This window comes from Eurosta solidaginis, unplaced genomic scaffold (genome assembly GCF_040869045.1).
Source record: "Eurosta solidaginis isolate ZX-2024a unplaced genomic scaffold, ASM4086904v1 ctg00001099.1, whole genome shotgun sequence".
In the NCBI taxonomy this organism is placed as follows: Eukaryota; Metazoa; Arthropoda; class Insecta; order Diptera; family Tephritidae; genus Eurosta; species Eurosta solidaginis.
In genome coordinates this window covers 406,567-432,606 of record NW_027136968.1, presented here as the reverse complement: position 1 = coordinate 432,606, position 26,040 = coordinate 406,567, and the positions used below count along the sequence as shown (strand labels likewise).

The 26,040-nt window shown below is 40.5% G+C and overlaps 1 pseudogene; it reads left to right on the top strand.

Annotated features, from left to right (window-relative positions):
- Positions 1-2,315: 2,315 nt before the first annotated feature.
- On the top strand, positions 2,316-26,040 carry LOC137235974 (26S proteasome non-ATPase regulatory subunit 2 pseudogene; annotated as a pseudogene).

Genomic DNA, 26,040 nt, shown 5'->3' with positions numbered 1-26,040 from the left:
CAACTTTCCTGCCCGCCGCAAAAAAAATTTTTGGACTGTAAAATTTTTATGCCATATAAAGAAAAAGAAAAAAAAAATGTTTGTTTTGGAACCGGGGAGAAATTTATAAAGCATATAATTTTTTATTTCTTTGTATTTCCCTTCGATTATTTGTTCAAATTTTCTCCAGTTTAATTGACGGCCTTTAGCAAATGACACGGTTCCCGAAGTGTATTTGGCTCCGAAACCGATTTATCAGAAACGGGTTTTTGGGTACCCGTTTGCATCTTTTTATGCATCCCTAATATAATCTACATTTAAACCTCGGCGTATATATGTACATACGTTGGTATAAGTATATGGACAGTCAGTGCACGGACCTTACCGCATTGGTAGATTTACTAACTTTTCTGAACCATTTTCATTTCCTACTACTACTACCACCAAGGCCCAAAATCTACCAATATTTCAGTATTGTCGCATGGAGAACAAATACTGTGATCATTTTGTAAACGTATTTAATTGCTGAGCGCAACCAACTAATAAAATTTATAATTTGTGGCAGGGATTTTTTAAAATAAATACCCCCTGAAGATGCTAACAAAGATTAGCGAAACGTTGGGATAATAGTGGAATAATCTAGTTTTATTTGCACGCTGGAATTAGATCAGAAAAGCCTGTTATTGATAAATTTTATTTTAAAAAGAGAACTGATCGGAATATACAATTAATGCAACCAACTAATATTAGGCGGTTACACTAACCACCTCAACGAAATTTGAACAAAGTTGTGCACAAATTCAAAGCGGAAATTAATTTGTTTCTGAAATAAATGTAGTAACTGAGCACGCAAATAATTTTCGGCACTATTGTCATCTTTTTGTGTGTGTGTGAATACTTTGCCGAGTAACATGCCGAAATAGGTTATTTTGTGGCAAGGTTTTTGGTTCATTGGAAAATTGTTGTAGACGTTTTGGTATGTGATTTATTTGGTGATTTATTTGTTTTACCATAAATTGGGAATTTTTGCTACAAATATAAACTGTATTTATTGTTTTCTTGAAACTTCTACTACCACTTTTCGTCTACCAACATTTTGCTTTTAAAAAAGCCCGTGCACTGGTAGATATTTACCAGAAGCAAAGACAAAAAAAATTGCGCACATTCATACTCACCCGTGTATAGAATGTAAATTCCTCTGAATTGAAAAAAAACGGGACTAATCGATAGATTTTTCGTTGCTTCATCCTTTTACTACGGCGCGTGGCCGTAGTACAATCATTTGGTGATCATTGGATGCACAATAAGGGTAAGTAAACTTTAACATTCAATTATAAATATGGTTGACAACTTATCGATAATTCAACTTTTTCTTTTCAGGTGATTCTGGTAGATGGTGATGGTCATCGGACAGGACGCCAGATTTTTGGTTTTTCTTGGGTTTCTTTTTGTATGTACCGACATCGCAAAATGGGTGCTCCAACCGCGGCGTCGGCCGCCCCGTCAGTTGCCACACCTTTGCTATGCCCATTGACGCATGTATTAATGAAATATTCTCTTTTCGGGTTGTGGCAAAATGTTGGAACCTCTGTGAAGTTAAAGAGCACGAATTGTCTGATGAAAATACGCAACTGCAAGATGAACTGGAAATGTGGGTCAATCGTCTTCAAGAGCCTGATAAGGCGTTATATTTACCAGCACTTGAAATGTTGGCACGGTTGATACGTGCCTCAACTACGTCTATGACTTCTGTGCCAAAACCCTTGAAGTTTATGCGTCCTCATTATGATACCATGAAGACTTTGTATAAGCAAAATGCCCGATCAACAAACGCGCCGACTATGTGCCGAAATTATATCGGTGCTCTTCATGACAATGGGTAGTGGCAAGGATTGCTTGGCATATCGATTTCTTTGTGATCGTTCGCAAAAAATAGGTGAATGGGGACATGAATATGTGCGCCATTTATCTGGGGAAATAGCAGCACATTATCTCGATACATCGGGAGAATTTCAAGCACAACTCGTTCAATAAACAATAAAGGGTAGCAATTTTGTGACAGTAATTCAAAGAAAAATAATGTACAGAGTTCTGTGCGCTTACACATTAAAGCGTTAAAAGGAACTCGCCGAGCAATGCCATACAATGCTGCAAATGCTTATTTAGCGTTTTTCTAAGTGTGTGCGCTAGCATGATTTTGTGTACACATACGAATATACAAGACCAAATATAAAAAAAAAACATTTATATATGGAACGTCCGTTTTGGTCATAATGTCGTAATAAATGTCACCACTGTTTGGTTAAGTGCGAACAAGTTAAAGTATAAAAGATTAAATGCAGGTAAATGAGTTTTGACGTCAGTGAGCGAATTCTGAATGCCACTTTATTCAAATATTTCAGCTTAAATACATATTTACATTTAAGCATACATACTTACATGCATATCTACCTTAAGCATACACACTTACATACCTACATACAACTCGATGCAAAATATATACCTACACATCTGTGTTGAGCTGCGACTTCTAATGGAAGTGCAAACCTTGCAAATTTGCTAGAATTCAAATTTGTTTGGTTGTGTGTTGTACACACACCTGTTTTAATGGCTATGTCAGCATTAATTATCAAATGCATATTTAAGAGTTGATGAACATTTAGACTATTTTTGTAGCAGAGTAGCATATTAGACTGATTTAAATATTTGGGATTAAATTGTTGGCTATTTACACTACATCACCCTATTTTCAGAATGCTTATGCATTTGGAGAATGCATGAGCATTCTATTTTTATAAATTAATTCTACTTTTGTATTTAATTTTTTTAGGTTGAACATTTACTTATTCTACTAATTTAAGTCTATTTTTGTGTATTTTTATTTTCTTATTATTTATGATATTGCTATTCTCTATGTTACTGAGAAATTTTTGCTTATCCTCATTTCCTATTCTAGATGGGATTAAAGTGGCATTATTTTTATTGTTAGTCTTTTCTTCTTTATAGGGTATTAGAATATAATTATTATATTCATCGATTCCTTCTACCTTATAGGGAATTAATGTAAAATTGTTGTTTTCATCGATATTTACTACTCTGAAGGGCCCTTTATATCTATTATCTAACTTATGTCCTGATTCATTTTTTACTAACACTACATCTCCTATATTTATTTCCTTATAGTGAATATTTTTATCATAACTAATCTCTTGTTTTTCTTTAGCCTCTTTTACTAATTTAAAGGCTCTTTCCTGTGATATTTGTAACCTATATTTAATTTCTTTATCGTAAGCCTCATAATTGTACAATGGGCTTACCGTATTTTCTTGTAAAAAAAGATCAATTCGAATGGACAATAGTTATGGGCTGTAGATGGGGTAGTATTGTAACAGTATGCAAAATATTTGAGAATATTTGTTAATGGATATGTATGAACGCACATATTCATTGAAAGTTCTACGGTTACGTTCAACAGTGCCTAAAGTTTGGTGGTGATACGGCGTAGATGTTTTGTGCTCAATATTGAGAAGTTTACATAGTTCTTCAAACAGGCTATTTTTGTATTCAGATCCCATATCCGTTATTATTGTTTTCATAATTCCATAAATTAATATGAAATTCTCGAATATGGCTCTGGCTACTGTTTTTGCATGTTTGCTCTGTATAGGAATTGCAGCTAAGTATTTAGTCAAATCACATATTAGAGTGACAGCGTATTCGTTTCGATTTAATGATCTTGGTAAAGGTCCAATTGTATCTATTTGTACTGTTTCGAACGCCTTTGGTGATTTTTCAGTCAAAATCATGGGTTCTTTTAAATTTTTATAAATTTTATTTTTATTGCAATTAACGCATTTCTTTATATATTTTCTTATATCATTTTTCATATTTTTTCCAGTAATATTTTTGTCTTATTTTATTAGTTATAAGATTGATTCCTGGGTGGCCACCATTAACAGGATCATCGTGATATTTTTGAAGAATCTTTTTAATTTTATCATTTTCCGTCACATGCACAAACTCCGGAGTTAATGCAGTATTTAAATTTTTGAGAACTTTGGTACCTATTTCCTTAAATGTGTCTACTCGAGTATAATTAAACAATTTGTCTCCTAAGGACAACTGTATTTTCTTAATTCCCAAATTGCCGGCTTTTTCCATAAGCCTGGTAAAGAATTGGCCTAAGTCAATCTTCGCCTCAACAATTTGATTTTCTATATTTATTTCACTACAAATTTTCTTTCCTTTTTTGAAATATAATTTCGGAGGATCGAAAACGAGCTGGACTAGTCTTTTTACTTCACATTTATTAAGCGATTCGTATATTATAGGGTTCTCTTTGTGACTTTTCTTCTCTTCATTTCTATTACTGTTATTACTAGAATTCTTTTTAGTTTGCGATCTTGTCGTGACTTTCATTATTTTACATGCCTGTACTGACATTTCTTTCAAATCATTGATATCTATTCGTGACAGAGCGTCTGCCACGTAATTTTCTTTTCCGGCTATGTACTCCACCCCAAAGTCATACTCTTCCAAATCTAACCTGATTCTAGTTAATTTAGATGAAGGGTTTTTCATTGAGAATAAATACGCTAAAGGTCGATGATCCGTTTTCACTGTGATTTTTCTGCCATATACATATGGTCTAAAATATATAATTGCCCAATGTATGGCCGCTAATTCTTTTTCGATCGTGGCTTTATTTATTTCGCCTTTTGTAAATGATCTTGAGGCATAGGCAATGGGTAATTGTTTTCCTTTATATTCTTGGCTTAGCACAGCACCGCAAGCATAACCACTTGCGTCGGTTGTAATAAAGAACTCTTTATCAAAATTGGGATATTGTAGGATATTTGGACTAATTAATGCATTTTTTAGGTAATTAAAAGATTTCTCGCAGTCGTCAGTCCAATTCAAAATTAAATTTTTCTTACTAAGTCTTGTTAGAATCCTGGCGTATTACGCGAAATTTGGTATGAATCTTCTATAATAATTACAAAATGCGACAAATCTTTTTGCTTCATCGGCATTTTTGGGAGTTGGGTAATTTTGAACAATTTTAAATTTGCTTGGATCTGGTAAAATTCCAGTACTTGTGAATTTATGTCCAAGATAAGTGACTTCTTGGCTGAAAAGTAGACATTTGTCCGGATGTAATTTTAAATTATATTTTCTGCATGTGGAGAATACATCCCGTAAATTTTTAATCATATGTTTTTCAGAGCATCCTAATACGACTAAATCGTCCATGTATAAGAATGCTTGTGATGGTTTTAGACCTGCGAATGCCAATGTCATCATCCTCTGAAATGAGTTTGGCGCTACTTTGAGGCCATAAGGTAATCTCTTGAAACGATAAGTACCGTTGTCTGCTGTAAAGGGTGTGATATCTCTTGATTCTGGGCTGAGTTCTATTTGGTGAAATCCTGACATTAAATCTAGGCATGAGAAATATTTCGCTCTTCCCAATTGATCCAGAATATCATCTATTCTAGGCAAAGGCAATTTATCAGCTGTTAATTTTTTGTTTATTTGTTTGAAATCAACAACTAATCTCCACCTTTTTTCTTGTTTTCCCGGAAGAGATTTTTTTGGTACAAATAAAATAGGGCTGTTGTACTCTGAGGTTGATGGTTCAAAAATATCATCTTGAATTAGTTTATTTACTTGTTTATTTATTTCATTCTTGTGTGCTTGGGGTAGGTAGGTAGGTAGGTTGAACTGGCCGGTCCATGAGGACCTCACATAGACTGATTGAGTCCGTAGTGTTACCAGAAGTTTGTTTTAACGACCAAACTGAAAAACCCTATCAAAAACCAGGACCTATGTTATAAAATAACTCCGTCCTCTTGGCAAATACTAGAAGCTTCCTAGGACTTAAGCCACTTGCTGCTTCTAGATCTGACAGCTGTATCACTCCTAATAGCTGGAGTCTTAGCCTGGCAAGTGCAGGGCACGAGCACAGAACGTGCTCGATCGTTTCCTCCTCCAACCCGCACTTCCTACACCTGCTATCACTGACCAAGCCTAATTTAAAGGCATGTGACGCCAGAAGGCAGTGTCCAGTCAGAATACCCGTCATGAGCCTACAGTCCTCTCTTTTTAATGATAGAGGCAACTGTGTTAGTCTAAGGTTGTAAGACCTACACATAATCTTCGACACTTTATAGCCCCGCGCTTGAACCCACGCCTTTTCTGCTTGGTCGATCATGTCCACCTCTCGCCTTCGCTTAATCTCGCCCAATCTAATTGGGACGTCTACGGAGCAAGCTTCAAGGGATGCGCCCTTTTTAGCTAATTCGTCCGCTTTTTCATTCCCATCTATTCCCATATGCCCTGGGACCCAATATAGATGTATGCTTCTCCCTGTCCCGATTCTCTCCAGAGACTGCTTACACTCTAACACGCATTAAGATGCTGTGCTATGCGAGATTATTGCCTTAATTGCTGCTTGACTGTCAATATAAAAGTTAACACGGTTGCAGCTTAAGCTATTCTCTTCCAGGGTTTCTACTGCTTTGGTTACGGCTAGTATTTCCGCTTGGAAAACGCTACAGTTATCCGGCAGCCTGTAGGATCTGCTTATTTCCGGATCAGCGCAGTATACCGCAGACCCTGCTCCTTCCACTACTTTGGAACCATCGGTGTACACATGTATCGCCTCGCCCGCCATTTGCACACCCTTGCGCCAACCGTCCACCTCTATTGTGGCCTTAAGATCTCCCTCGAAGCGCAGATAGGGAATCATGTAGTCTGTTCGTCTTGCGATTGATGACGCTATACTACTATGGCCATATGGTCGGCGCTCAAGCTGCCCCGAAGCACCGAGCCTGGTTGCGGTCGTTAACGCTTTGTTCTTTGCTACCAGGTCTACAGGTGGGATGTGCAGAATGGCATAAAGTGCAGCCGTCGGGGTTGTTTTCAGGGCTACCGTAATGCTAAGCATCGATAGTCTGCATCCCCCTCTAATTTTTTGAGGTATGTTGTTTTTTGTGTGGCTTTCCACCAAACAAGAACTCCATAGTATAGAATAGGGCTTACAATCGCTGTAAAGACCCAATGAGAAAGAAAGGGCGATAAGCCCCACGTACACCCCTGCTTTCTTTTACATGCATAGAGTGCCGTTGAGGCCTTCTTGACCCTCTTCTCCACGTTGAGCTTCCATGACAGCTTACTGTATAGGATGATTCCTAGATATTTTGTGTAAGGTTTCTCCTGTAAGATCACCCCTCCTCTTAGGCCTGGTCCAATTTGGGACCTTGTACCTCTTTGTAAACAAGACCATATCCGTCTTCTCCGCATTGACTTTCAACCCGACATTAGATGCCCAGGTATGAATATCCCGAAGCGCCCGAACCGTCAAAGAACTTATCGTTGGAAGGCACTTTCCACTTATGACAATTGCAACTTCATCTGCGTAAGCCGTAAGTTTTACGGGTCCCTCATCGAATTGCCTGAGCAGTTGGTTGATGACCAGTGTCCACAGAAGAGGTGATAGCACCCCTCCCTGCGGCGTGCCCCTGTCCACTGATTTCGTGGCCTCGTACAATCCCCATTGTGATGTAATCTTTCTGCATTTTAACATGCAGCCGATCCATCTGATTAAGGCAGGATGTACTTTAATGTAATTAAGACCATCCATAATCGCCCATTTTGCAACATTATTGAAAGCCCGGCAATGTCCAAGAAGACTCCTAGAGCATACTCCTTATATTCCAGGGATTTCTCTATGCTTATTACCACCCTATGCAATGCGGTGTCTACCGACTTGCCTTTGGTGTACGCATGCTGTGTTGTGGAGAGCAGCTTTCCATCCACGTTGGACTTTATGTACACATCTATCAGCCTCTCAAAGGTTTTGAGCAGAAATGATGTTAAGCTAATGGGTCTATAGTCTTTGGGATACACGTGACCGATCTTCCCCGCCTTTGGTAGAAAAGCTACACGAGCAGTTCTCCAAGAGTGCGGAACATGATTTAGTCTTATGCACCCATCGAATAATATGTTAAGCCATTCCACGACCGCCCTGCTTGAGAATTGGAGCATGGCCGGGAATATACCATCTGGGCCCGGCGATTTAAACTTAGAAAACGTCTTCACTGCCCACTCGATCTTGGTATCGGTCACCAAGCCCGGCACCACTAGCTCCGTGATCGAAGTGTGAGTGATGTCTGCTGGTTCTTCTAAACCGTCTCCCGATGGGAAATGTGTATCGAGAAGCACCTCAAGGGATTCCTCACTATCACGTGACCATTCCCCGTTCTCTTTCTTTATTAGTCCCTGGACTATGTTTCCCTTTGCTAGGACTTTTTTCCACCGTGCTGTTTCACTGGAGCACTCTATGTCCGTACAGAAACTTTTCCATGAGTTTCTCTTCGCCCTGGTAATTTCACGCTTGTAGATCCTCAGTAGATCCCTGTACTCGTCCCGACACGCTTCGCTTTCCGCGGTCTTTGCGAGTTTAAGCATTTCTTTTACCTGTCTTCTTAGAAGACCCAGCTCATTGCTCCACCATGGCGGCTTTGCTTTTCCTCTGAATCTTCTTAGAGGGCAAGCTTTGTTATACGCAGTCATAAGCGTCCTTGTTAGGAATTCATTCGACTCCTCCCGTTCCTCTACATTAGCAACCTCTTTGGGTTGTCCCAGTTTCGTTTCTACATGTTTCTGGAATTTAGTCCAATTCGTTGCCCTAGGTTTTCTAAAGGTTCCTCCCTTCTCTACCCTCTTTAGTGGGATGCTGAAGCTTATATACGCATGGTCGGAGAAGGATGGTCTATCGAGAACCATCCAATCATACCTTGATATATCACGCTAGGAGCTCAATGTAATATCCAGAACATTGCTGGATGTTGGACCAATGTATGTAGGAACATTTCCCCGGTTTGCAGGATGTAACAAAATAGAGATTCACCTCTCTCGTTCGTATCTGCTCCTCCCCACGCATTGTGGTGCGCATTTGCATCTGCGCCTATGACCAACCGCTCTTTGCGCCCTTCCTCCTGTACTAGCCTTTTGCACTCCATCGGTGGAACCTCCGCAGCATGGGCCATGTAGCAGGACGCCAGGATAAATGCCTGCTTATTCTTTTGCTCAACGGCCACCGCTACGAGATCCTCGGTGGTGTAATTAGGCAGCATATATGAATGCAGCTGTTTCCTTACCATTACTACAGCTCGCACCCGTCCTTCCGTTTGTGCGTAGTAAACGCCAAACCCGCGCGCGCTAAGTCCAGAAACCTTTCCTCCCGATGAGAGCCACGGCTCCTGGATCAGCGCCACGTCAAACGAACCCTCCTCAAGGGTTAGGAGGAGTTCGGTCGACGCCACTTTACTGTGTTGGAGGTTTATCTGTAGGACTCGCAGCACCATTGGGCTGTTTGTCCCCCTTCAGCACCTTCGTCTTGACGTCGTCGTCCTCCTCTTGCCCTTTTGGTTTAGAGTATTCGAGGCCCCCTTCAGCCCCTCGTGAATGTTGTGCCGTGTGTTCCTCTGTGCGAGTCACAGCACCATTTAGCGGTTGGTCCTCTTCTAGCACGTTCGTGGTGACGTCGGGGACCTCCACCTGTCTTTTTTCCCTTAGGCTTCTGAGGTCCTTTTCGACTTCGCCCACTTCCAGCGTATTAGGATTTTTATCCTCGGGACTTCTTTTCCTAAGTCGCATGTAAATTTTGCCAGTGCCAAAGGACATTTTGCCAAGCTGCGTGTACAGAATATCCTCCGCCTGCTTGTTTATTTGGAAGATGTAGAACTGACCATCCTCGGTAGGCCGAGATACAGTAAGTACCTTCCAATCCTGTGTCGGTATGTTCGGATTCTGATTCTGCAGAAGTCGCAGTGTATCCTCCGACTTCATCACGCATGGTATCCATACCTTAACTTTTGGTACCGTGGGGATTTGCGCTTTATCCACCACCTCAAACCGCGCGTTCGTGCCTTGCCTTTGGAGGTTTGGAACGACTTCCTCCAGCCACCGCAAGCTCGCGATGTTGTCGCACGCTATCATCTTCACACCATTATACCATCCCCCCGAATCAAAGGTTGGAAGGGGCTTACTTGGTTGTTCCCGCATCATCTTAAGCATTAAGCTAATAAGCTCCCTTTCCACAGATCTCCACCTTTCAGTAGTCATTTGTCCGAACGGACTGCTACGATCAACCAGCGCCACAGTCAGTGACTGCTTTGCCACATCACTCATCTTCTCGGGAAAAGCAGGAGTCTTAGTGTTATCTCCCTTTAGAACCTCCGAGAACACCGGAGTCTTCGCGTTAACTCCCTTTAGCGCCTCCGAGAAAGCCGGAGTCTTAGCGTTATCTCCCTTTGGCTTATCTCCTACTTTCGTAGTTGGAACTTCCCTCTGACTGGCAGCTTTCGAGGTAGTTGCTACCTCGCTATTGGAACCCATCTGTCTTACAGCTTTGGGCCTACTTGTCTTGTCTATGCGACTGCCCTGCCTCGCGGCTCTAGGACTGGGTCCTTTCTGCCTCTTGAAAGCAGGCTTGTCGCCTTCTGCCGAACGTTGCCTCTTCATTCTGCCATTCGACGCTTCTTCCTCCTCGTACCGGTTGCAGAACCGAGGGTTTCTCGCAGCAAACCTTTTGAACTGCCTTCGACCTACTTCTACCGCTTCATGGGCCCATTCCAAGCGCTCGATCTCCACTTCTGTTGGGTCGACCACTGCTCCCAAGCGTTGTACAATTCTTAGTGCTGCACGGTACTGCGAGAGAGCTCTTTTACTTCCTCTGCTCCGTACCCTTCTCCACTCTTCTACTCCGTTTTCATTTGTGTGTTTCTCCAACACGGAGTTCATTGAATCAGCACTACTCTCGCTCCCCGAGTCCGACGCATCGCTTAATTCGTATTTGTCGTCCTTGGATTGCGACTCAGTCCTCCTCTTTACATCCTCCTTATTACATTCAGGTAATGAGTTGTTCATCTTGGTCGTACGACCACCTGCCCGACAAGGCGGGCTCAGCGGTCCAGTATTATATACGGGGAAAGAACCGTCCGCCACAGCAGCATCCCTTACTGCGGTAAGGCCATAAATACTTCCCGAGATGGCCCGGTATCGGGAAGGCTCCGTTCGAATACAGCCGAATTTATCCCCTGGCTGCAAATCGTCCAATAGGCACGGTCCGCGTAACACCCTGGATTAGGGGGTTGGCAGTTCTTGGTCACCGACATCCCGCCGCCCTCCTATGAGGCGAAACGGCGTAGATGTCAGTCCTAAACAGCTCCGCCTCATAGTCGGGCGCTATGAAGTTCGGCTAAGCCCTCACACCAACGACAAGGTGCCTACCCTAGTGAGGGGTGCTTGGGGTAGTCTATAATTTTTAATATTCACAGGAGTGTTATCCTTCAGATGCAACTTTTGTTTGTAAAAGTAGTTGGTCGTAATTGGTTCTGTTTCTTATGAGAATATATCAACGAATTCTGAGCATAATGTGTTGAGTGATTTACTAGCGAATGGTGTTATTAGAATCTTTGAGCTTAATTTTCACCGGTTTCTAGCAGGCTGATTAATTTGAAACTTTGCATAGGTATCAAGGACCGATGACAATGCATTAATGTGATGGTGTGGTGACAAAAGGTCAACAGCCATAAGGTCAATTGGCCTTATTACCACTTTGAGTGGCCATAAGTTTGATTGAAACTTTGCACACGTATCAAGGCTCGATGACAATGCATTAATGTGATGGTGTGGTTACATAAGGTCAACGGCCATAAGGTCAATTGGCCTTATTACCACTTTGAATGGCCATAAGTTTGATTGAGACTTTGCACACGTATCAAGGTTCGATGAACATGCATTAATGTGATGGTGTGGTGACATAAGGTCAACGGCCATATGGTCAATTGGCCTTATTACCACTTTGAATGGCCATAGGTTTGATTGAAACTTTGCACATGTATCAAGGCTCGATGACAATGCAATAGTGTGATGGTGGGGTGACATAAGGTTAACGGAGCCCTTTTAACACGCTTTTTATTGAATGTTACAATTATTCTATTGGCAATTATCTGAGAGGAAAGATATGAAATGTAGTCAAATGCACCCCACGCTTTTTACTGTGAATTAAATTATTCTGTTAATAACTTAAATTTTATTATAATTTCATTTTGAGGTGATTAACTATAAATGATTGTTTGACCTTCTACTACTGTTATATAAACTCTTTTTAACTGAAAATTATTTTCTATTTTTTAGTTCGGTTAGCTATAAAAGCGTGTTTTTTTAGTTTTCTTAAACTATTATCTATTGCCTTCTACACTCATTTGCGCTGGCAGTTCACGATGAATTAGTATTTTAAAATATTTCTTATGGCTTCGTGGCGTTGTAGCATGAACCAATAAACAGATCCCACATTAAAAAAAGAGGGAGCAAAAAACTACAGTTAGCTGTGAAGTAAATTTTCTCGCCGTGGGACAGCTGATTTGATTTTTTTTATTTGATTTGATACATGAACATCCGGCGCAGTACGAGTTTGACACTAGTCCATCGAATTTACAAAAAAATATGGAACTTTTATCTATGTTTGTAGGTATGTCACCATGCTACCAATTTGTATGGTTCCGCCAAGTGACAACATGTTCCATTGCTGACGCAGTGTTCAGGTTTTATTCCAATCGGAGTATTTGCTCCGCTCTTACCTCCTACTACATTTTTTATCTCAAAGGTTTATTCGGGTCGAGTTGAACACTAAATAGTACTACAACCTAATACCTTTTGGTTTAAGTTTTCATTGCATACGTATGAAAAGCTGATTGCTTACAAGTGAAGATTGGATGAAATTACGTGAATTCATTGTTCGTGTTTTAAGACATGTTTGTTCACATTTTACTGACAGTTTTCGTTTTTTTCGAACGGAATGAAAATAGAAGAAGTAAAATGTGAGCAAAAATATCATGACGCGATCTGTAAATCCTGCCAAAATTCAACATACAGCACTTCTTGAAGTTTGATATAACAAGTAAGGAAGGCTAAGTTCGGGTGTAACCGAACATTATATACTCAGCTGAGAGCTATGGAGACAAAATAAGGGAAAATCACCATGTAGGAAAATGAACCTAGGGTAATCCTGGAATGTGTTTGTATGGTATTTGTATCAAATGGAAGGTATTAAAGAGTATTTTAAGAGAGAGTGGGCCATAGTTATATAGGTGGACGCCATTTAGGGATATAGCCATAAAGGTGGACCTGGGCTGACTCTGGAATTTGTTTGTACAATATGGGAATCAAACGAAAGGTGATAATGAGTATTTTAAAAGGGAGTGGGCCTTAGTTCTATAGGTGGACGCCTTTTCGAGATATCGCCATAAAGGTGAACCAGGGGTGACTCCAGAATGCATCTGTACAATATGGGTATAAAACAAAAGGTGTTACTTACTTACTTAATTGGCGCTTAACCGTCTAGACGGTTATGGCCGTTCAACAAGGCGCGCCAGTCGCTCCTTCGCTCCGCCAACCGGCTCCAATTGGTCACACTAAGGGAGTTTAAATCGTGTTCCACCTGGTCCTTCCAACAGAGTGGGGGCCCCCTCTACCTCTGCTTCCATAGGCGGGTTCCGATAGAAACACTTTCTTGGCCGGAGCATCATAACTCATTCGCATAACATGGCCTAGCCAGCGCAGCCGCTGCGTTTTAATTCGCTGGACTATGTTGATGTCTGCGTATAGCTCGTACAGCTCATCATTAAATCTTCTTCGGTACTCGCCATCGCCAACGCATAGAGGTCCATAAATCTTTCGAAGAACTTTTCTCTTGAACACTCCCAAAGCCGCTTCATCTGATGTTGTCATGGTCCATGCTTCTGCCCCATATAGCAGGACTGCTACGATAAGTGACTCGTAGAGTATGATTTTCGTTCGCCGAGAGAGGACTTTACTTTTAAATTGCCTACCTAGTCCAAAGTAGGATTTATTGGCAAGATTGATTCTTCGCTGGATTTCAGTGCTGATGTTGTTGCTAGTGTTGTTGCTGGTTCCCAAATAAACGAAGTCTTTGGAGTAAGCAGAACTAACAGCGCGGGTGTTTAGGCCGATGATATCAATGTAAAAGCGTGAAATTACTGGCATATGCTGATGACACTGAACGAAGGGTGTTAATGAGTATTTTAAAAGCGAGCTTGCCTTAGTTCTATGCGTGGACGCCTTTTCGAGATATCGCCATAAAGGTGGACCAGGGGTACTCCAGAATTTGTTTGTACGATATGGGTATCAAATGAAAGGTGTTAATGAGTATTTTAAAAGGAAGTGGGCCTTAGTTCTATAGGTGGACACCTTTTCGAGATATCGCCATAAAGGTGGACCAGGGGTGACTCTAGAATTTGTTTGTACGATATGGGTATCAAATGAGAGGTGCTAATGAGTATTTTAAAAGGGAATGGGCCTTAGTTCTATAGGTGGACGCCTTTTCGAGATATCGCCATAAAGGTGGACCAGGGGTGACTCTAGAATTCGTTTGTACAATATGGGAATCAAACGAAAGGTGATAATGAGTATTTTAAAAGGGAGTGGGCCTTAGTTCTATAGGTGGACGCCTTTTCGAGATATCGCCATAAAGGTGGACCAGGGGTGACTATAATGTGTTTGTACGATATGGGTATCAAATTAAAAGTATTAATGAGGATTTTAAAAGGGAGTGGTGGTAGTTGTATTTGTGAAGGCGTTTTCGAGATATCGAAAAAAATGTGCACCAGGGTGACCCAGAACATCATTTGTCGGATACCGCTAATTTATTTATATATGTAATACCACAAACAGTATTCCTGCAAAGCTTTTAAGGGCTTTTGATTTCGTCCTGCAGAAATTTTTCATTTTCTTCTACTTAATATGGTAGGTGTCACATACATTTTACACACACAGTTTTTTCTAAGGTTATATTTTACGTCAATAAACCAATCCAATTACCATGTTTCATCCCTTTTTTCGTATTTGGTATAGAATTATGGAATTTTTATCATTTTCCGTAATTTTCGATATCGAAAAAGTGGGCGTGGTCACAGTCGGATTTCGGCAATTTTTTATACCAATACAAAAGAAGTTGAGATAAGTATGTGAACTGAGTTTAGTAAAGATATATCGATTTTTGCTCAAGTTATCGTGTTAACGGCCGAGCGGAAGGACAGACGGCCGACTGTGTATAAAAACTGGGCGTGGCTTCAAACCGATTTCGCCCTTTTTTACAGCAAGAAGTTATCGTCAAAGAATCTAAGCCCCTACCAAATTTCACCAGTATTGGTAAATTTTTGTTCGACTTATGGCATTAAAAGTATCCTAGACAAATTAAATGAAAAAGGGCGGAGCCACGCCCATTTTGAAATTATCTTTTATTTTTGTATTTTGTTGCACCATATCATTACTGGAGTTGAATGTTGACATAATTTACTTATATACTGTAAAGATATTAAATTTTTTGTTAAAATTTGACTTTAAAAAAATCTTTTTTTAAAGTGGGCGTGGTCGTTCTCCTATTTATCTAATTTTTATTAAGCATACATATAGTAATAGGAGTAACGTTCCTGCCAAATTTCATCATGTCATCTTCAACGACTGCCAAATTACAGCTTGCAAAACTTTTAAATTACCTTCTTTTAAAAGTGTGCGGTGCCACGCCCATTGTCCGAAATTTTACTAATTTTCTATTCTGCGTCATACGCTCAACTCACCTGCCAAGTGGTTATAGTCCGATTTCGTTCATTTTAAATAGCGATCTGAGATGAGTGCCCAGGAACCTACATACCAAATTTCATCAAGATACCTCAAAATTTAATCAAGTTATCGTGTTAACGGACGGACGGACGGACGGACGGTCGTGGCTCAATCAAATTTTTTTTTCGATAATGATGATTTTGATATATGGAAGTCTATATCTATCTCGATTCCTTTATACCTGTACAAACAACCGTTATGCAATCAAAGTTATTATACTCTGTGAGCTCCATATAAAAAGAAGTGTACATTTTGATTGTCACTCCATAACTCGAGATCGGATAGAAAGATTGTCATGAAATGTTTAGGAAAGTTACAGGAAGGAGAGGATGGTTAGTTGATTTTGAAATCCCAAATCGGTTTAGCCGTTCTTGAGTTATGATTTTTTTTTAGAAAAAATTCAATAGGTATATAAAATTCTTCTGCCACGGTGTTAGAGGCTTAACTCTTCCGAAACGGCTGAACCGATTCTCATCAAATTTTGTGAGCATATTGGGTAGGTCTGAGAATCGGCCAACGTCTACCTTTTTTTCGCTACGAGCATAGTGTGTTGAGATCAAAACGTGGACCCGTGTACCCCTAGAATGTGTTTATACAATATGGATATCAAATGAAAGCTGTTGAAGAGTGCTATAGTTCAGAATAATTTTCATATACCTGGGTGCCTAGGGTCTCGAGATATAGGCCAAAACGTCGACCCGGGTACCCCTAGAATGTGTTTATACAATATGGATATCAAATGAAAGCTGTTGATGAGTGCTATATTACGGGATGATTTTCATACAACTGGGAGGCTAGAGTCTCGAGATATAGCCCAAAACGTGGACCCAGGTACCCCTAGAATGTGTTTATACAATATGGATATCAAATGAAAACTGTTGATGAGTGCTATAGTACAGGACAATTTTCATACAACTGGGAGGCTAGGGTCTCGAGATATAGCATAAAACGTGGACCCGGGTACCCCTAGAATGTGTTTATACAATATGGATATCAAATGAAAACAGTTGATGAGTGCTATAGTAAAGGACAATTTTCATACAACTGGGAGGCTAGGGTCTCGAGATATAGCATAAAACGTGGACCCGGATACACCTAGAATGTGCTTTTACATTATGGGTATCAAATTGAAGCTGTTGATGTATGCTTTAGTACAGAGTAAGTTTTACACCGCTGGGTGACTACGGTCTCGAGATATAGGCCAAAACATAGACCCGGATACACCTAGAATGTGTTTTTATATTATGGGTATCAAATTGATGCTGTTGATGTGCGCTATAATACAGAGTAAGTTTTACACTGCTGAGTGCCTAGGTTCTCGAGATATAGGCCAAAACATGGACCCGGATACCCCTAGAATGTGTGTGTATTATGGATATCAAATGAAAGCTGTTGCTGAGAGCTCTAAAGTTCATTGTGATATTCGATTTAGTCGCATCAACCTGGCAAAACTGATAAATATGCATGCGAAGCCGAAATAAAGGCAAGAATTAATAATACCCACATACCTATTTACATACGTCCTATTCGATTTGCCTGAAATTTGGTATATAAATTTACCTATATTAATATTTACGATGCCTTTTTCGAGGAAGTATACCAGAGACGGACTGGGACTGGGATTAGGACTAGGGCTGTGACTGAGACTGCGACTCGGAGAGGGGGTGGAACAAAATACATACCACCCTCTGGGACTGGCAATAAGAGATGGAGAAGAAGGAGAAAAACTTGAGAGAAGTGAAAAGAGAGAAGGAGACTGAGAAAGAGATAGAATGAGAAGAAGATTGATATGAAGCGAAAAAGACGGAGGGAGGAGTGAATAAAAAGATTAGGAAAAAGTGTAGAGGGGTAGGGCAGAGTTAGACGGAAAAAGCTTATAAAAATGTATGCAGATAGGCCAAATTTAGGGCAGAACAACGTATGCCTGGTCTACTAGTTGAGTAAAAAATGAAGTGCGTTGAGTCAGTGAGGTTAGCTAACACTATTTTGCGATAACAGTCGCCAGTCAAATCTTCCTCCAACTGACTCTCGCAACTCAGTGAAAGTCTTCACTTTCTTCTACTTACAAACTGCTACTTTCCTTCTTGGCCGGAACTTATTCGTTCATCCGCATAACATGACCTAGCTATCGAAGCTTTCTGTATTTATTACCTGCACTATCGTCATATCTGCGAAAAGCTCATATAGCCCATTATACTTCCGTCGATACTCGTCGTCGGCATCACGGACAGGACTAAAAGTCTTCCGGAGAACTTTTCCTCGAATATTCCAAGAGCCATCTCATCTTCTATTCACACCTTCCATAATTCCTAGCCATACATCAGGACAGGTATGATGAGTGACTTGTAGAGCGAGATTTTTGTTCGTCGAGAGAGGACTTTTGTTTTCAATTGCCTAAAGAAGCACTTGTTGCCAAGAGTTATTTTCCGTTTGATTTCTAGACTAACATTGTTTTTGCTTTTAATGCTGCTTCCCAAATAGACCAAACCCTTCACAGTCTCGAATATATATCCGTCAACAGTGGCGTGGCTACAAGGGCACAATAACAGCAAGAACTTCGCCTTGTCCTCGTTTGCCGCAAGACCCACTTTTTTGCTTCTTTATCTTATACCAACTCTACATGTTTGAACAGCCCGGCTGGTTTCCCTTCATTACTCGGCACTTCACTAGTTGGATGCCGGAGCGTTTTTTTCGGCGATCGGGGTATCAGGTTCGTCTTCCCCAGCACTCTGTTCGTCAGTTACCAGGTCGCCATTATCGTTCCTGCAGGAATCTGCCCCGGTCTTGAAACTTTCCGTCATTAAAAGAGCATGAAATATGTATGGTAAACCAAAAATAATAATAATAATATTTTTTCGTGATAAATGTCAGGATTCCGGATTCCGGAATGTGGTGTGCTATTGGGAACCATACTTGGTCATCCTACACGTTTTAGGCCGACTCCATGTGCATTTGATAAGACAGATAAATTTAAATTATTAAATCTCGACAGCTTGTAACAAAATTGCGATATTTTATGACAATAAATAAGTTAAGAAATGTCTGACGAAAGATTGAATATATGTTCCCTTATATCCATTGAAAATGAGTTGTAATATCGCCTGGATGTAGAAGAAATAATCGAAGAAGTTGGTTTGTTGAAGACTCTTAGAAAGATCACATAAACAATGTGTTTTTAATTAACACGCTTTTATTTGCTTGGCCTGTATATATGTAACGGAATTTTTGAGCTTAATTTTCACCGGTTTCTAGACGTCTGATTAATTTGAAACTTTGCATACGTATCAAGGACCGATGACAATGCATTAATGTGATGATGTGGTGACATTAGGTCAACGGCCATAAGGTCAATTGGCCTTATTACCACTTTGAATGGCCATAAGTTTTATTGAAACTTTGCACACGTATTAAGGCTCGATGGCAATGCATTAATGTGATGGTGTGTTGATATAAGATCAACGGCCATAAGGTAAATTGGCCTTATTACCACTTTGAATGGCCATAAGTTTGATTGAAACTTTGTACACGTATCAAGGCTCGATGACAATGCCATAATGTGATGGTGGGGTGACATAAGGATAACGGACATAAGGCCAATTGAACTTATGACCACCCCAAATGGCCATACATTTGAAACCTTGCACACAATGCGAAAAACGCATTCCTTTATTAATGATAGAAGTGAATGCATGGCACATCTACGAAAGAGCATACTGGAGCCCTTTTTAACACGCTTTTATTAGCTTGGCCTGTATCTATGTAACGGAATTTTTGAGCTTAACTTTTAGCAGTTTCTAGAAGTCTAATTAATTTGAAACTTTGCACACGTATCAAGGACCAATAACAATGCATTAATGTGATGGTGTGGTGACATAAGGTCAACGGCCATAAGGTCAATTGGCTTTATTACCAATTTGAACGGCCATAAGTTTGATTGAAACTTTGCATACGTAGCAAGGCTTGATTACAATGCATTAATGTGATGGTGTGGTGACATAAGGTCAACGGCCATAAGGTCAGTTGGCCTTATTACCACTTTGAATGGCCATAAGTTTGATTGAAACTTTGCACACGTATCAAGGCTCGATGGCAATGCTTTAATGTCATGGTGTGGTGGCATAAGGTTAACGGATATAGTGTCAATTGAACTTATGACCACCCCATATGGCCATAGAATTGAAACCTTGCACATAATGCGAAAAACGCATTCCTTTATTAACACGCTTTTATTAGCTTGGCCTGTATCTATGTAACGGAATTTTTGAGCTTAATTTTCACTGGCTTCTAGACGTCTGATTAATTTGAAACTTTGCATACGTATCAAGGACCGATGACAATGCATTATGCGATGGTGCGGTGACATAAGGTCAACGGGCATAAGGTCAATTGGCCTTATTACCACTTTAAATGGACATAAGTTTGATGGAACCTTTGCACACGTATCAAAGCTCGATGGCAATGCACTAATGTGATGGTGTGGTGACATAAGGTCAACGGCCATAAGGTCTATTGGCCTTATAGCCACTTTTAATGACCATAGGTTTGATTGAGACTTTGCACACGTATCAAGGCTCGATGACAATGGCATTAATGTGATGGTGTGGTGACATAAGGTCAACGGCCATAAGGTCAATTGGCCTTATTACCACTTTGAATGGCCATAAGTTTGATTGAAACTTTGCACACGTATCAAGGCTCGATGACAATGCAATAATGTGATGGTGGGGTGACATAAGGTGAACGGAAATAAGGTGAATTGAACTTATGACCACCCCTAATGGCCATAGATTTGAAACCTTGCACATAATGCGAAAAACGCATTACTTTATTAATGATAGAAGTGGATGCATGGCACATCTACGAAAGAGCATACTGGAGCCCTTTTTAACACGCTTTTATTAGCTTGGCCTGTATCTATGTAACGGAATCTTTGAGCTTAACTTTCAGCAGTTTCTAGAAGTCTGATTAATTTGAAGTTTTGCGCGACGGTGGGGTCGACGTTGTACGTGGGGCTGATGCGTCTATAACCATCGACGCAAGCTGCGTGAGTCGTCACCGTCTTCGTTTGTCCAATTTTGTCCCGAAATCGAATAAAACAGCCATTTTCACCGGAGGCGTTGGTCGTCGGCAGTGCTAACTCTCGCGCCAGCCTACGGTCGATCGTTGTGCGGGGGGAACATGTATAGAGGAGTGCACGAATGAGGTGCAACCACCCCCCGGCTTCCACCTTCACGACTGCAGTTGGCGCCAGAGTAGCCATTGGGCGAATGCTTGGGCCGGCTGTAGTACGGGCGGGAATGACTCCGTTCCGGAAGGAACTGTTGTGAGGTAGCTGGCGTGCCCGAGTGGCCAGTCTTCCGTACCTGTGCTCGAGCTGCTGGTTTCGGGTAGTGCGTAGCTGGCGCAGCCGAGTGGCCAGTCTGCGCTCGCACGTTCGTTGTGGTGCTCGCGTGCGTCGTTGCGTGGGTGGGCGGAAAGGCCGTGATTCCGCTCCACTTTCCTGTCGTTTTTCGTGCGCGAGTAGGGGTCGGAACGGCCGTGATTCCGATCCCCTAGGGTCGTAACGGACTAAATGGGAGCCCGCTCCACTCCTGCTGGTAATTGCTGCTCGTCGGTAAAGGCCGACTCGGCCGCGTGGAGAGACACCGCCTCATCCATCGTCTCGTCGTTCACCTCTTGCATCGTAGGCATCTGCTCATACCCTTCTTCCTCTTCTTTAGTGACCAGCTGGTTCTAGCTCTTCAGCGGCTCTGGCTCGGATGACAAGTCCTCCATCGACAGGTGCAACGTGGTATGATGGTTGCTACCCCATCTTCGGCACCTGCCCTGACTCGTGCAGTCTCGGGCACGATGTACCATCGACAGACAGTTCTGGCAATAATTGACTTTTATAATCTCGCGCAGTCGTTGCAGCGGAGACTTTGCGCGATATACCGGACACGACCTGATCGGATGCTGTGCTTTACATAGATAGCACGGCTTTGGGTAGAGAGCGGCCTGGCGCTCAGTCCTCCTGCGTTGTGAAGCGTAACGAGTCATTCTATGCAGAGAGTGTGGAAGAAAAATAAACGGAAATTCTGTTGATTTCATCACGACTATGTCACGCGTTCGGTGGCGAGTGAGCCATAACTTTGTTAATTAAATTTTGCGCATGGGTAGGGTGAACCTCGGTAGATGCCTAAGACGACATTCATAGCTCGCGCATGTTATGTGCATGGGCTCTTTCAATGCGCGTTATGTGCCTGGGTCTGTTGTGCCCTATTTTCATTATTTTGTGTCACCCGGTAGCGTTTTAGCTAGCCCGGCCTATTAGTGCTGCCGAAAAATGAGCATTTACGTTATTCGGTACTCACATTTTGGTACCGAGTTGGGTAGAGAGTGTATAACGTGGGTTCTTTTGAGTCGCTGTTATTTGTGTTGTTGGTGCTAAAAGCCAACAAGATTTCTGCCCGCCGCAAAAAAAAATGTTTGGACTGCAAAATTTTTATGCCATATAAAGAAAAAGAAAAAAAAAAATATTTGTTTTGGAAGCAGGAGAAATTTATAAAGTGTATAGTTTTTTATTTTTTTGTATTGCCCTTCGATTATTTGTTCAAATTTTCTCCAGTTTAATTGACGGCCTTTAGCAAATGACACGGTTCCCGAAGTGTATTTGGCTCCGATACGGATTTGTCAGAAACGAGTTTTTGTGTACCCGTTTGCATCTTTTTATGCATCCCTAATATAATTTACATCTAAGCCTCGGCATATATATGTACATACGTTGGTATAGGTATATGGACAGTCAGTAAACGGACCTTACCGCATTGGTAGATTTACTAACTTTTCTGACCCATTTTCATTTCCTACTACTACTATCACCAATGCTCAAAATCTACGAATATTACAGTATTTTTGCATTGAGAACAAATACTGTGATAATTTTGTAAACGTATTTAATTGCTGAGCGCAACCAACTAATATTAGGCGGTTACACTAACCACCTCAACGAAATTTGAACAAAGTTGTGCACAAATGCAAAGCGGAAATAAATTTGTTTCTGAAATAAATGTAGTAACTGAGCACGCAAATAATTTTCGGCGCTATTGTTATCTTTTTGTATGTGTGAATACTTTGTCGAATAACATGCCGAAATAAGTTATAATGTGGCAAGTTTTTTGGTTCATTGGAAAATTGTTGTGGTAGTTAGACGTTTTGGTATATGATTTATTTAGTGATTTGTTTGTTTTACAATAATTGGGAATTTTTTGGTATAAATATAAACTGTAGTTATTGTTTTCTTGAAACTTCTACTACCATTTTTCGTCTACCAACATTTTGCTTTTAAAGAAGTCCGTGCACTGGTAGATATTTACCAGCAGCAAAGACAAAAAAAATGCGCACATTCATACGCACCCGTGTATAGAATGTAAATTCCTCTGAATTGAAACAAACGGGACAAATCGAAAGATTTTCGGTTGTTTCATTCTTTTTACTACGGCGCTTGGCCGTAGTATAATCGTTTGGTGATCATTGGATGCAGAATAAGGGTAAGTAAAATTTAACATTCAATTATAAATATGGTTGAGAACTTATGGATAATTCAACTTTTTCTTTTCAGGTAATTCTGGTGGATAGTGATGGTCATCGGACAGGACGCCAGATTTTTGGTTTTTCTTGGGTTTCTTTTTTGTATGTACTGGCGTCCGCCGCGCCGTCAGTTGCCACACCTTTGCTATGCCCATTGACGCATGTATTAATGAAATTTTCTCTTTCAAGGTTGTGGCAAAATGTTGGAACCTCTGTGAACGTAAAGAGCACGAATTGTCTGATGAAAATCAGCAACTGCAAGATGAACTGGAAATGTGGGTCAATCGTCTTCAAGAGCCTGATAAGGCGTTATACTTACCAGCATTTGAAATGTTGGCACCGTTGATACGTGCCTCAACTACGTCTATGACTTCTGTTCCAAAACCTTTTAAGTTCATGCGTCCTCATTATGATACCATGAAGACTTTGTATAAGCAAAATATCCGATCAACAAACGCGCCGACTATGTGCCGATATTATATCGGTGCTCTCCATGACAATGAGTAGTAGCAAGGATTGCTTGGCATATCGTTTTCTTTGTGATCGTTTGCAAAAATTTGGTGAATGGGGACATCAATATGTGCGTCATTTGTCTGGGGAAATAGCAGCACATTATCTCGATACATCGGGAGAATTTCAAGCACAACTCGTTGAATAAACAATAAAGAGTAGCAATTTTGTGACAGTAATTCTAGAAAAATAATTTACAGAGTTATGTGCGCTTACACATTAAAGCGTTAAAAGGAACTCGCCGAGCGATGCCATGCAAGGCTGCAAATGCTTATTTAGCGTTTTTCTAAGTGTGTGCGCTAGCATGATTTTGTGCACACATATGAATATACAAGACCAAATATAAAAAAAAAAAATTATATATGGAACGTCCCTTTTGGTCATAATGTCGTAATAAATGTCACCACTGTTTGGTTAAGTGCGAAAAAGTTAAAGAAATAATATATAACAACAAAGGGCGCAGCCAGTCAAAGCCAAAAACGTACGAAATATAACAAAGGTACGACACAGAAAAATGACGATGGCGCTTGATAATGAACATTAACATAAGTTTTTTCTTGTCAACTTAATATAAGACCGTTAATGCTTCAAAGGGCTTGAATGAATGACTTAATGTATAGAAGCAAAGTTTTAAAGTCGTCCTCAAATTCAAGCACTTCGACGTCCATACGCACTGCCATATTTTTGAAGAGCTTCTTACAACAACAACGACAACAAAGCGAAATTTTATTTGCCACATTTTTGTCATACATTTAATCATGTGCCATGGAGATTTGCTTGGGCGGCAGCAAACGTACTATTCGAGCACAAAGAGATTTGCAACAATTGAAACAGCAATGCCAACAACAACCACCAAATCAGAATTTTTATACACAACAACAGTCGCAAGTACATCGTCAAACTGTGCAAACAATCAAACAGCAACAATTGAATTGGTAAAAGAGACTACACCTTATAATATGGAACATAATGCCGAAGCAGATGCTTGCGATCTATTGATTGAGATTGATCATTTACAATTGTTGCACGAATATGTAGATGAATCAGCAGATCCACGTGTATGTTTGTACTTACAATCCTGTTACCCCTAAGTACCGGAACCCGATAATACTACAATTTTAGAAACGGCTTTATAATTGGCACGGAAATTTAATCAGAATACACAAGCTTTGTGTTTAGCGCTTATGTTAAATGATATGGAAAAGATAACAGAAATATAAAGTAAAGTTCAAATATTAATAAAGATAACAGAAATATTCAAAGAGCCAAAAGAGTCTGCTATGCAAAAACCGTTCGCTTTCATGTTAGCACGCCAGCCATTATGTCCGAAATTAGATGAGTCTTGCCGGATTGTGATGATCTAATGGAGATTATGTCAAGCGCAAATTTGAAGAAGCATTTCTTGGATTTGGCACGCGAATTAGATATTATGGAAGCCAAAACACCAGAGGATATACATAAATCACATTTGGATAATGCGCGAACTCGTTTTGCACCTAAACAAGTGTATTCGGCAAAACAAAATTTGGCCGCTAGTTAATGGCTTTGTAAATGCAGGTTTTGGTGTGGATAAACTACTCTCAGAAGATGGCAATAGATGGTTGTATAAGAATAAAGAGCATGGTATGCTATCAGCTACAGCTTCACTTGGGCTCATTCTATTGTGGGACGTTGATGGTGGTTTAACTATGATAGATAAATATCTATATTCTACCGACGATTATATAAAGTCCGGCGCTTTACTTGCTTGTTGTATAGTAAATTGTGGCATACGGAATGAGGTTGATCCTGCACATGCTTAACTTTCCGATTCTATTGATAATCAAAGTACATGGATGCGTATCGTTGCCATACTTGGTCTAGGTATTGCTTATGCTGGGTCCAATCGCACACTTGTTATAGACACATTACAAACTGTATTTGCTACAAATGGTAAAAATGTGGCCAATGTAGAAGTCATGGGCAGAACAGCTTTTTCATTGGGTTTAATACCTGTTGGTTCGTGTAATGCAGAAATAATAATTTAATAATAATAATTTTATTACAAACTATAATGGGCCTGTCAAAGTCTTATCTAAAAGGACACTTACCCGCGTTTCTTGTGGTTAGGATTGGGCCCACTGTATTTAGGACGACAAAGGTCCACTGAAGCTGTTTTGTTAACTGGAAGTATTGGATGAACCATATCGTTCAATGGCTACAACCATGGTAGGTATATGCGCATATGCGGGCACAGGTAATGTGTTAAAAATACAGCAATTATTGCAATAA